This window comes from Macrotis lagotis, chromosome 3 (assembly GCF_037893015.1).
Source record: "Macrotis lagotis isolate mMagLag1 chromosome 3, bilby.v1.9.chrom.fasta, whole genome shotgun sequence".
In the NCBI taxonomy this organism is placed as follows: Eukaryota; Metazoa; Chordata; class Mammalia; order Peramelemorphia; family Peramelidae; genus Macrotis; species Macrotis lagotis.
In genome coordinates this window covers 200245051-200259650 of record NC_133660.1, presented here as the reverse complement: position 1 = coordinate 200259650, position 14600 = coordinate 200245051, and positions in this window count along the sequence as shown.

Sequence of the window (14600 nt, the reverse complement as noted above, 5' to 3'; positions counted from 1 at the left end):
AAAAATTAGTCTGGAGGCTTTGCAAAATTAGAGAAGCGCAAACGGGAAAGGTGTTGAAAAGCTAAAATCAATTGATCTTGAAAAGGAGTTTGTTAGGAATAAAGATGGCTTTCAAGAGGGGAAAAGTGAAAGTTGACTGAAAGTTTTTACCTGTACTACTGGAAGAGTGTAGAAGCAAAGAATTAGGAAAGTTTTTAAAGGGGGCAAGGTTAGGAAGAAAGATGAGGAGCTTTAATTTTATACAGATGAACTAGCAATGCTGATAGTATATTCATGTGGAGGTATGTAGCAGTCAGACAGGTATTACTAGAGTCCAAGAGAAAAATTTGGATGTTTACAAACACACACACACACACACACACACACACACACACACACACAAAAACAGAGCACACTTAAATATTTGGCAGTCATCTGCATAGAAATGGTATTTTGAGACCATGGATGAGATGTAGCATATCTATAAAAGTAAAAAAAAAAATCCCAGAATAGTGCCTTGGGGGACAGCAGTTCATAGAGAATGGGTAATGGATTATAAATTTGAAAAGGAAATTTATTTGGGGGAGGAGGGGGTTGCAAGGAAATGACATTAAGTGACTTGACCAAAGTTACACAGCTAAGAAATTATTAAGTGTCTGAGGTCAAATTTGAACTCAGGTCCTCTTGACTCCAGGGTTAGTGCTCTATCCACTGTGATATCTAGCTGCCCTGCAAAGGCTATTTCAAAAGAGTAAAAAGGAACATAGGACCATGAAGATATGGTTAAATGAAAATCAAGGAAGGAAAATGTTTTCAGCATGGTTGAATAGGTGATTATTAAATTCAATAGACAAAATAAGAAGGACATGGTTTGATAGAACACAATGTGAATTAAGTTGTGATCTGAGGAGTCAATTTTCAAGGGCCTAAGAAAAGGGTGTATTGTGAGAAAATGGAGGCAGTGAACAGACTTATGCATTTGGAAATGAAAGGAGAGAAATACAGAACCTGAATCATTCAGTTAACAAGAATTTATTAAGTACTACCATGTGCTGAATTTATAGGGTAAAGAGAAGATATTCTAAGGATAAATGAGACCTAATCTTCTAGGCAATGGAGAAGGATTTTATAGATAGAAAAGTATAGAATATTAAAAAAAGAGGAAAAACTTGATAAGACACACTTCTCGGAGAAGTTACCAAGAGCGAAGGGATTAAACTTTGTAATCAGGGCCATATCTTTCTCAGTCTGGTCTAGGAATGGAGGACAAATGAGGATTTTGAGGTACTTTGAGATAAGAGATATAAAGGAGATCATATTTGATGATTTTTAACATGCTTTTTAAACCCCTTCTTGTGCTGTACAGTTCAATCAGAGCAATTTGTTTTCAAATATTAACCCCATTTTTATGACACTCATCTACTTGGACTTCAATTGTCCTTGGTGAATCCAAGTCTCTGCCTCTAAATGTTTTACCCCCATTATAATTTTAAGTCTTGTCTTTCATCTTAGATTTGCTGACCTTAACAATTCTCTCATCATCAAAGAATAATGTATCTTGCACTTTAATTATCATACAACATTGCATAGTTAGATACATTAAATTTTGTGTTATAGAATTAATGAATGGACTTTTTAAGATAACTTCAAACATTCTCTAGTCAACTCTTCCATTTTGTTTAGTAATAGCATACATTTTACACACACATGTATACGTAGTCATGTATTGTGTATATGTGTGTGTGTGTGTGTGTGTGTGTTTAAAATGTTAAACCTTACTTTTTCAAGTTTCAAAAACTTGAAACTTTTTTTTAAAACTTTTGGCCATCAATCTTAATGTCTAATTTAACCATCTCTAACTAGATTCATAAGTCTTTTTACAATTTAAGGCACAGATTGAAAATATCTTAGTCAATTTTTATCAGGTTGATTTTTTTAACTTTGCTTTGTTTTTATAATGTGGTGACTGACAAATAAGATTAAATAAATCACTAAACTCTTTATATGCCTAGGCAGATGTGTATAGTCATTTTTCAACTCAAACATTTATTTTATGCATATACAATTTCTCTACTTTTTTTTTTAATTTGAGATCCTTTTTGGATTAGACTTTGGCTTCCAACTGTTTTATCTGCTTTTCCCATGATCCAAGAAAGAATAGAAGCAGAAAAATTGAAGCAAAACATACTTTTCTGTTTTCTTCCTCAATAGAGAAATGTTTCTTCTAAAGAATAAGGCTAGGGGACAGCTAGGTGGGGTAGTGGATAAAGCACCAGCCTTGGAGTCAGGAGTACCTGGGTTCAAATCCCGTCTCAGACACTTAATAATTACCTAGCTGTGTGGCCTTGGGCAAGCCACTTAACCCCATTTGCCTTGCAAAAACTTAAAAAAAAAAGAATAAGGCTGCCTTAAGAAATGAGAAAGTTTATGGACTTCAATAGCCCATGAACCTTAGACCTTCATCTCAAACAAAGATGAAATCTGAGCATTGTTAATAGAAATCCATTTTGATGGGGCAGCTAGGTGGCACAGTGGATAGAGCACTGGCCCTGGAGTTAGGTGTACCTGAGTTCAAACCTGGTCTCAGACATTTAATAATTGCCTATCTGTATGACCTTGGACAAGTCACTTAATTCTATTGCCTTAAATAAATAATTATTACAAAGAAAGAAATGCATTTGGGACCTCAACACTACTGGTGCATGTGTATATCTTGCCGGCTTTAGGAGTGCTAATTTTTCAATTTTCAGTTATTTGGATAGTCAGCCAAATTAGAAGAAAACAGTCATTATTTGGGGAACAGTGAACAAGTATGAAAAGTAACAGCCCTATATAAACAAATTATAATCAATAGTATCAAAGATTAATATTGGATACATCAATGTATTATGCTGACTTTTTGAGGGTGGGAAGAATTAAAGATTTTACCTTCAGTTGCCTTCTATGAGTGTTTAGTCTGTATTAGTTAAAGATGACTATAAGGCTAGCTTGATAAGAAAATTATATAAGTAGAATTGGTCAGCACAAAGAACATTAGCTCACTAATTGAGTCACATGATGGTGGTCAGTTTACTCATTTGTAATGAGTGGTTTATATGATCTCTGGACAACTTTAATCCTGTATGAAAGAGTCACACCTTAAACAGATACAATGCCATTAAATTATGAAAGCATTTTTCCTTTTAAAATAGTTCCATAAGGGAGGGCAAGTGTCATATCCAATTCAAATACATATATTAATGAGACTGACCAGTTATCTCTAACATTTCTATGTTTTACACATTAAAGTTAAAAAGTTTTTCAAGGAGAAATTCTTCTATCAAATATTTGTTAAGGGCACTGAAAAAGCAGGTGATGCTTCATAAAGCTCATGAACATGAATGGATCCTTTTTTATAATTTTGATTCAATTCTCTATATATTTGGGAAATAAGTCCTTTATTGGAGAAATTTCATATAAATTTTTATAGTTATGATTACTCTATTTTCCTCCCTTCCCATTTTTCCACTTCTCCCACTTCTCTCTCTCTCTCTCTCTCTCTCTCTCTCTCTCTCTCTCTCTCTCTCTCGCTCGCTCTCTCTCATCCTGCATAAACTCCAAAGTGCTTTCCTTCTGATTCCTGCCTCCCCCAAACCATTCTACCTGGTTTCAATAACTATAAAGTGGATGTGTAATATTATTTACTTCCCAGGGTTATTTTGAGGATCAAATGAGATAAATTTTGTAAAACATACCATATCAAGTACCTGGAACATATCAAGTGGAACTTGCCAACATACTTTCCTTTTATCCTTCCTTCTTGTTTTCCTCCCATTATCTTGGTTCTGCTCATTTCACTCTTCCTTATTTAGTGTAAAGCTATCCATGTTTTCTTAAGATCATTGAGCTCATTATTCCTTAAGGCACAGTAGTATACCATCACAATCTAATACCACAACTTTTCATCCTTTCATCAATTGAATCCTTGTAATCTCCAGTTCTTTTTCACCACAGAGAGAGCCATTATAAAAATTTTAGAACATATATGTTCTTCTATATTTTCCCCTGATCACGGGAAATAAAGATAGTAGCAGTGTTGCTGGGTTAAAGGCTATAAATAGTCTAATAACTCTTTGGACATAATTCTAGCTTGCAATCCAAAATGGTTGCATCAGTTCATAATCCCACAATGTTTTAGTGTCGTAATTTTTCCATTCCCCTCCAACATTTTTTGCTTTTCGCTTCAATCATTTAAGCCAAACTGATAGATATAAAATGATACTTCAAATATGTTTAATTTGCAATTGTCTAATCAATAATGATTAAGAACATTTTTCTCATCTGATCATAAATTGTTTTAATTTCTTCTGTCAGAAAATTGACTATCCATATCAATTGACCATTTTGCCAGTTGGGAAAGACTCATTCTTATATATTTTACAAAGTCCTTTACGTATCTGAGATATGAGACCTTTATTTAAGATACTGTCTATAAAATGTTCTCTGATTTTCTGCTTTCCTTTTGATCTTGCCTAACAGTTTTGTTTGTACAAACCCTTTTTTAATTTAATGCAATAAAAATGATAAAAATTATACTTCACTGTGCTCTTAATTATAAATCGAAAGAGTCATACCTTAAACAGATAAAATGCCATAAAATTATGAAAGTACTTTTCCTTTTAGAATAGTTCCATAAGGCAGGGCAAATGTCATATCCAATTCAAATACATATATTAATGAGACTGACCTTTCAAAATTATACTTCACTGTGCTCTTAATTATAAATTGTTCATTTATCCATCAGTCTGATAAATAATATGTTCCAATTCTTCACAAATTTTGAAATATTTCTCCATATATTTTGGTCATACATCCACTTTGAACTTATCTTGAAAATGGCATAGGATATTACTGTCCTATCCTGAAATTCTGCCATATTTCCAGACAAACTTAACTAAATAACAAAATAATAACTAAATAATACACTCTTCTTCCCAAATCTTATCTTTACATTTGCTAAATACAAGATCACTGTATTTATTTGCTGCTGGAAATTGTATGTCTACCTTCTTTCATCTATCTTTCTATTTCTTAGTCAGTATTAGACATTTTTGATGATTATGGCCTTATAATATAGATTAAGATTTGGTAAGGTTAAACGTCCTTCCTTCAAGTGCTTTTTTCACTATTTCCTTTGATATTCTTTACTTTTTGTTGTTCAATGATTTCTGTTATTATTTTTTCTAATGCAGTCAAATAATTTGAGTAACAATAGAAATGGCACTGAAGGAAAAATAGGCAAAATTATCATTTTTATGATATTGGTCCCACTTACCCATGAAAATTCATATTTTGCCAATCATTTAAATTAAATTTTATTTGTATGAAATCAATGTTTTTTGTATAGTTCTTAGGTTTGTTTTGGCTGGCACATGAGCTCACTGGTATTTTAAACTGTTAAGAGTTTTTTTTTTTAATGGAACATCTCAATATTACATATACTTTTAATTTATTTATTTTCATCCATGCACATGTATATTTTTAAGTGAAAAAATTTCCTTCCACCATCCCCCCCCACACACACACAGATAAACAATCAGGTTAGCCTTGCAATATGTATTTTTAATAAACATGCTTACATATTAGTCATTTTCAGTATGAAGAATTAAGATTAAGGGAAAGAGATACATAAAAGATAATATTTATAAAGTGTTCATTAGATTCTAAAGGGTTGATTTTTCTTTCTTTTTTTTGTTTTGTTTTGCTTTGCTTTGTTAGGTTTTGTTTTTCTTCCTCTGTATGAGGATAACAATCCTCATAGCCAGTCTAACATGGTTGTCCTAGCTCTCTGAATTCTAAAGGGAGCTGCTTCCCTCAAGGTTGACCATCTCACAAACTTGTTGTTAATTTAGAGATTGTTCTCTTAGTTCTGTTCCCTTCATTCACCATCAGATCCTATAAGTCATTCCATGCTTCTCTAGAATGTACCCATTTATGATATCTTATAGAATAAAAATATTTCATAGTAGTCATTACCATAACTTATTTAGCAATTCCCCAATTGATGGGCATCTCTTCAATTTCCATTTCTTTGCTGCCAACAAAAAGAGCTGCTAGGAATATTTTGGAATGCCTAGGACTTTTCCCTTTTCTATAATTTCTTCTGGATATAGACCTAGAATTGGAATTGCTGGGTCAAAGGGTATGAAAAGTTTTATTGTTCTTTGGCCATAGCTCCACATAGCTTTCCAGAAAAGTTGGATTGATTCATAATTCCACCAGCAATGTATAAATGTACCAATCCTCCCACAACCTCTCCAACACTGATCATTTTCCCTTTTTTCTCATCTTGGCCAATCTGACAGATGTGAGATGATACCTCATAGTTGTTTTAATTTGCATTTCTCTAATCAATAATGATTTGGATCATTTTTTCATATGATTATATATATATATAGATATATAGATATATATAGCTTTAATTTCTTGATTTGAAAACTATCTGTTCATATCCTTAGGGAATGATTTGTAACCTTATCTTAGAAATTTGATGCAATTCTCTATATAGTTTTGAAATGAGACCTTTATCAGAACTCTTAGCTGTGAAGATTGTTTCCCAGCTTTCTACATTCCTTCTAATTTTCACAGCATTGATTTCATTATTACAAAAACTTTTTAATTTAATATAATCACAATCATTCATTTAGCAGTATATAAAGTACTCTAATTCTTGTTTGGTCATAAATTAACCCCCTTTCCACAGATCTGATAGAGTATTTATTGGACTATTAATTTATTTATGGTGTCACCCTTTATGTCTAAATTCTTTACTCATTTTGATGCTATTTTGGTGTAGGGTGTGAGATGTGGGTCCATGTCAAGTATTTGCCATGCTATTTTCCAGTTTTCCGCACAAATTTTGTCAAATAGCGATTTTTTTTCACCCCAGAAACTGATGTTTGAGTTTGTCAAATAGTAAATTGCTGTAGTCATTTACTGTGGTTTCTTTTGAATCCGTCCTAATCCACTGATTCATTTTCACTCTTTCTTAACCAGTACGACGCATTTTGATGACTACCACTTTATAGTATATTTTTTAGATGTGATAGTACTAGGTCACCTTCCTTTACATCAAGTTCCCTTGCTATTTTTACCCCTTTGTTTCTCCATATGAATTTTGTTACTAATTTTTGTAGCTTGGTGAAGTAGTTAATTGGTAGTATGATTGGTATGGCACTGAATAAGTAAATAAATTTAGAGTAGTCATTTTGATTATATTAGATCGATCTAATAATGAGCAATTGGAATTTTTCCAATTATTTAAATCTGAGTGATCTAGATTTGTGTGAGAAGGGCTTTATAATTATGTACATAGAGTTCCTGGGTTTGTCTTCAAAGGTAGATTCCCAAGTATTTAATGTTGTCTACGGTTACTTTAAATAGAATTTCTCTTTCTGTTCCTTGCTCTTGGGATTTGTTGTTCATATACAGAAATGCAGATGGTTTGTGTGGGTTTATTTTATATCCTGCTACTTTGCTGAATTTGTTAATTGCTTCAAGGAATTTTTTAGATGATTTTCTCAGGTTTTCTAAGTATACCATCAGATCATCTGCAAAGAGTGAAAATTTTGCTTCCTTATTGCCTGTTATGATTCCTTCAATTTATTTTTCTTTTCTTTTGCTAGCTAACATTTCTAATACTATATTGAATAGCAATGGTAATAATGGGCATTCTTGATTTTATTGGAAATGCTATGAGTTTATTCCATTACATATAATATTTGTTGTTGATTTTAAATAGATACTGTTTATTATTTTAAGGAAAACTGAATTTATTCCTATGCTTTCCTATGTTTTTTTAATAGGAATGAATGCTATATTTTATTAAAGCCTCTTTTAGCATCTATTGAGATAGCCATTATTTCTGTTGGTTTTGTTATTGATATGTTTATTTATAGTGAGTATTTTCCTAATATTGAACCATTCTTGTCTACCTGGTATAAATCCTACCTGATCCTGGTGTATTATCCTAGTAATAACTTGCTGTAGCTTCATTACTAAAATCTTAAGATTTTTGCACCAATATTCATTAGGGAGATTGTTCTATAATTTCACAGTCTGTTTTGATTCTTCCTGGTTTAGGTATCAGCACAACGTTGTCCTCAAAAAAGGAATTTGGCAGAAATTCTCCTACTTTTTAAAATAGTTTATTTACAATAGGAATTAATTGTTCCTTAAATGTTTGGTAGAATTCACTTGTAGATCCATATTGACCTGTAGACTTTTTCTTAGGGCATTTATTGATGGTTTCCTCAATTTCTTTTTTCCAAAATGGGATTATTTAAGTCATTTATTTCCTTTTCTATTCATCTGGGAAGGGTACATTTTTATAAATGTCCATGCAATTCACTCAAGTTATCCAATTTGTTGGCATACAGTTCATCAAAGTAGCTCTGAATTATCTCTTTAATTTCCCCCTCACTGGTGGTTAGTTCACCCTTTTCATTTTTGATAGTGGTAATTTGGTTTTCTTCTTTCTTTTTTTAAATAAAATTAACCAAAGATTTGTCTATTTTCCTGGCTTTTTCATAAAACCAACTCTTATTTTCATTTATGAGATAAATCATTTTCTTGTTTTCAGGTTTATTAATCTCTCCATTGATTTTCACACTTTCTAATTTGGTATTTAATTGGGGATCTTTAATTTGCTGTTTTCCTAGTTTTTTTAATCACATTCCCAATCCATTGATCTCCTCTTTCTCTATTTGATTCATAAAGGCATTTACAGAAATAAAGTTTCCCCTCAAAATTGCCTTGGCTGTATCTCATAAATTATGGTATGATGTCTCATTAGTATCATTTTCTTGGATATAATTATTGATAATTTCTATTATTTGTTGTTTGATTCCCCAATTATTTAAGATGAAGTTATTTAATTTCCAATTAGTTTTTGGTTTATCTTTCCACGATCCTTTATTGCAAGTAATTTTTATTGTATCCTGGTCAGAGAAGTGTGTCTTTATTATTTCTGTCTTTTGCATTTGATTAAAAGGGATTTTGCACCCCAGTACATGGTCAGTTTTTGGTTTTTTTTTGCAAGGCAAACAGGGTTAAGTAGCTTACCTAAGGCCACACAGCTAGTTAATTATTAAGTGTCTGAGATGGGATTTGGACCCAGGTACTCCTGACTCCAGGGCTTGTGTTTTATCCACTGCGCCACCTAGCCACCCCCTATGGTCAGTTTTTGTATAGGTGCCATGTACTACTGAAAATGTACACTCTTTTCTATCCCCACTAAGTTTTCTCCAGAGGTATATTATAACCAAATTTTCTAAGATTTCATTCACCTTCTTAACTTCCTTCTTGTTTATTTTGTGGTTAGATTTACCTAGTTGTGAGAGAGGGAGGTTGAGTTCCCCCATTATGAAAGTTTTGCTGTCTATGGCTCCATGTAATTCACTCAGCTTTTCTTCTAGGACTTTGGATGCTATACCACTAGGTGTATACATGTTTAGTAATAATACAGTTTCATTATTAATTGTGCCTTTTAAGAAGATGTAGTTTACTTCCTCATTCCTTTTAAGGAGATTGATTTTTGGTCTTACTTTATCTTCAATCAGAATCACTACCCCTGATTTTTTTTACCTCAACTGAGGCATAATATATTTTACTCCAACCTTTTACCTTTACACTGTGTGTATCTCTCTGCTTCAAATTTATTTCTTTTAAGTAACATATTGGAGGAATCTTATTTTTAATCCATTCTGCTATCTCCTTCTGTTTTAGGGGACAATTCATCTCATTCACATTTACAATTAAGATTACTAATTCTGTATCTTCCTCTATACTTACTTACTTTTTCTCTTTCCTTTCCTTTTATTACTCTCTCCAATATTTTACTTCCTTTCCCCTTTAAATTTTCTTTCTAATTTTAACTTATAATTTATTTTCACATTTATCTTTGCTTTCCCTTTTTTTCAGTCCCTTCTTCCTTTATCTTTCCCTTTCCCTGTCCTCCCCTTCCCTGTAGATTAGGATAAAATTTTAAACCCAAGTGAGAATGTATCATATTCCCTCTCCAGACCAAATCTATTGAATAGAATTTACTCAGAGTTCCCACTTTCCCTTCTTTCTCTCTAAAATTATAAATCTTTGTGTCTCTTCACCTGCTGATATTTATAGCACTAGTACTATTAATCAGGTATTACCAATCAGTTTATTTGATTGCATAATAAGCTCATAATGCTATCAACTGTATCATCATAGATTGTTTGCTTGATTGCTTGATAGCCAGCATTGTCTCAAATTAGATCCAATTATATTTATAATCATTTTTACCTTACCCCCCTTTTCAAATACCTTCCAAAGACACACAATCTTCCTCATGACTCAAAGTATCAATCCAAAGTCAAATCTTTTTTATTTCAGTTTTTGCAAGACAATGGGGTTAAGGGTCTTGCCCAAGGCCACATGGCTAGGTAATTATTAAGTGTCTGAGGTCAGATTTGAACTCAGGTACTCCTGACTCCAAGGCCAGTGCTCTATCCACTGCACCACCTAGCCAACCTATTTCAAATCATTTCTTGAACTATTTGTGCCCCAGGCCTATTTTCTCTTACACTTTAACCACCACCACCACCCCCATGGTACTTAACCCCTTATTAAGTGAAGAGTAGATTAGGTCAAACCAGGATCTAATTAAGTTAAAGAATTTTAAAGATCTCTAAATACTAGGAGGCTCTGGAGGTCTCACCTGAGAACTTTAGAAGTGATTGTAAGTTACAGAGACACTGACTCAGGACCATCCAGTTTTTGACATCCTCATTAGACATGATGATGAGCTTTGTTAGCATAGCAGAATTAAAGTGGGACAAAGGATAATGAGACACTTAAATTTAACGTTAACATCCCTGTTTTTCATAAGGACTTTTGCCTCAAACATAATGAAGTCATCTTGCATCTCCTTCATTGGAGAGACAAGACCCTAAAATACCCATATCCTTCAAGTACAACCTTTTCAATTATATTGGATCTTTTAATTATCTTAAGAGAAGTAAAGTTCTCAAGAATAAGAAGTATTATATCTTCCCTTTTAGGACTGTATACAATTTAATGATCTTGAATAACATTACTTTTGTTTTTTCCTTGCCCTTTTTGTTTACCTTTTTCAGCACTTCTTGAGTCCTATATTTGGTCAATGAATTCTCTGTTCAGTTCTGGTCTTAGTGACAGCAAATTCTAGAAGTCTTCAATTTTGTTGAACATCCATCTTTTCCCCTGGCAGTGTATGTTGAATTTTCAGGGTAGTACATTCTGGATTAGAATCCCAGGTCCTTTGCTCTTCAATATATCCTATTCCAAGTCTTCTGATCATTCAGTGTAGAGGCTAATAGCTACTGTGTGAATCTGATTGTGTTTCCTTTGTATTTGAATTGTTTTCTTTTTATTATTTTCAATATTTTCCCTTTTATTTGAGAGTTCTGGAATTTGGCTATAACAGGCCTTGGAGTTTTTATCTTGGGATCTCTTTATGGAGGGTCTTGGTGGATTCTTTCAATGGTTATATTGGTTTCTTGTTCTAGCAGGTTTGGAAAGTTTTCCCTTATAATTTCATGCATGATGTTTTCCAGGTTGTTTTTTTTCTTGTATTATGATGATTCATAACATGTCTCTCCTGAATCTATTTTACAGGTCATTTGCTTTCCCTGAAAGGTACTTTACATTTTCTTCCATTTTTTCACCCTTTTTATTTTGTTTGATGGTATCTTGTAGTCTCAGAGATTCATTGATGTCTGTTTGTTCAATTCTAATTTTTAAGGTTTTATTTTCTTCAATTACCTTTTGTATTTTTATTGTTAAAGTTGTTGAATTCTCTGGCCAATTTTTCAGAATTTTCCTGCATGACTCTCATTTCTTTTTTTCCATTTTTCTTCTTCCTTTCTTTTTTGGTTTTTAAATTATTTTTAAGCTCTTTGATGAACTTTTGGATTTGAGTCCAATTTATAGGCTGTTTTGATACTTAACCTTTGAGTAAATTTTCACTGATTGCTTCTTAATACATTGCATTGGTATCATCTTTGTCTGTAACGTATTTTTCTATAGTGAACACAATTTTAGCTTTTCTGCTCATCTTTATTATTTTAGCTTTGCTCCTGGGGTATCAGTAGTATAAAGACAAGTTTGTATTTTGCGGGGTTTTTTGGTTTGTTTTTTTGCTGTGGAGTCTGATCCCTGTCTTTTCATTGGCCAAGATGTTGCCTTTGCAGTGGTTTGTTCCTAACCCAAACCTGTCTTTTACTCTGGTGTTCCCAGGGTATAGACTTTGTTTGGAGTTGGGATACTCTTGGATGCTTGCAATCTACCTGCCAGGACTCCTGCTGTTGTCAAGCTGTTGGGACCTGTATTTCATTGTGGGTAAAAGTTTCCTGTCAGCTTTCCCTGCTCTCCTATCTCCTGGACTTTAATTCTCCTTTTCCCCCCAAGAGACAGGCCTTCACTGAAGAGCCTCCATAATGTCTACTACTGAAAACTTCTTTGAATCTTTTATTTTTCTTGGTGGGATCTGTAGTTTGAATGTCAGAACAGAGGCTTCATTTATCTTTGTTAGGGAAAAGCTCCAGGAGGATGCTAGCTTCATGCCACCATCTTGGCTCTACTCTAGAAGTCAGCATAATATTTCTTATTACAGAACTCTGTTTGTATTTTATAGCAATGCTGATGATTCATGTGGATTTATTATCCTGCTACTTAGTTAATATTATTATTTCAACAAAATTTTGGTTGAATCTTTGAAATTTTCCGAATATATCATCACTTCATCTCCAAAAAGCAATAGTTTAATACCTCAATCCTTATTCTGTTGCCTTCCATTTCTTTTGCTCCTCTTATTTTCCAATAAATTTTGGATGATATTGGGGTCAGTGGACATCCTTATTCCATATCTGAGCTTCCAAGGACGACTTTTAGGTTATTCCAAATACAAATAATGTTTATTGGTGTTTTTGATAAATTATTATTATCAATTTATGGAAAAATCAATTTATACCTAAACTTTTGAGTATTTTTAATAATATGGCTTGCTCAAGTTTTCCTTCTAAAGCAGCTTTATTTAGATATTCTATTCCATTTTCTTTATTGTAGACAATTTATACATTCTGTCAATAATCATCTTTTTCTCTCTTATTGCTAAATTAATTGTCTTGTAATTAGGCAAAATAAGTGTTTCCAAATGTTTTGACTTCATCTTTTCATTTTTAATACAGTGATTTGGTTTTCTTCCTTTAAAATCAAAAAGTGTTTTTATCCATTTTATTATTGTTTCATAATTGCAACTTCTACCTTTATTTATTAATGCAACAGTTTTTACATGCAATTTTATGAATTTCACTTCTAAATTTTAGGATTTCATAGTTTGTTTGTTTTTACAAGGCATTAGGTTTAAGTGATTTGCCAAGGTCACACAGCTAGCTAATTATTATTAATATCTGTCTGGGTCACATTTGAAATCATGTGCTCCTGACTCCAGGGCCAGTGCTCTATCCACTTTGCCACCTAGCTGCCCTCCAAATTTAATTTTAATGTAAATTTTTAGTTTGTTCATTTTCTACATTTTTTTTTCAAAAATCTCATACTCATCTCATTGATCCTCTATTTGTATTGATAAAAGCATTTAGAACCATAAATTTTCCTTCCAGCACTGCTTTTGATGTATCCATAGGTTTTAATATGTTGTGTCACTATTGTCACTCTTTAATGAAATATTTTTTCTTTGCTTTTTTCTTTAACTTAGACATTCTATAAAATTAGCTCCTTTGATCCCTAGTTTTTGACCTACATTTCCAAGTTTTCTTATTAAATAGAATTTAATTATATATATATACATACTTTTAATATTTCTCCATTTTTTTTCTTTGTACTATAAACCTGTATGTACTAATATATGGTAATCAGTTGAAAGGGTCCTTTGAACCACTGAAAAAGAGGTGTATTCCTTTTTACTTTCTGGTTAGCTCTATCCAGACAACTATAATATCTAGCTTATCTAAAATTCTATTCATCCTTGACTTTTTTCTTCTTTATTTTTTGGTGAGATTTATATACTTCTGAGAAGGTAAAATTAAAGTCCCACACTATTATAATACTACTATCTATCATTACATGCAAATCCTTTATTTGTTCTTTTTAAATAATTTAGATTATATTTTTATTTGGTGCATAAAGTTTAATATTGAATTTGTTTGATTGTCTACAGTACTCTTTTATCAAAATGCAGTTACCCTAATTATCTCTTCTAATTAAATTTATTGTAACCATAACTTTGGCTGAGATCTTAATTGCTAGCCTTGTCTTTTTTGCATCAACTAAAGCATAATACATTCTGCTCCAAGTCTCCATTTTAACTCTATGTTTATCTGTCATTCTTAAGTGGGTTTCTTGTAAACAATATATTGCTGGATTTTGATTTTTAATTGATTGTGCTATCTGCTTATATTTAATGGATGAGTTCATGCCATTTACATTTAAAATTATAATTACTAATTGCAAATTTCCCTCCAAATTATTTTTCTCACTATTGTCCCCAATTTCTCTTTTTTTAATTCTATCCCTGTTAATTATCATCTCTTTTATCCCTCTATTCCTTA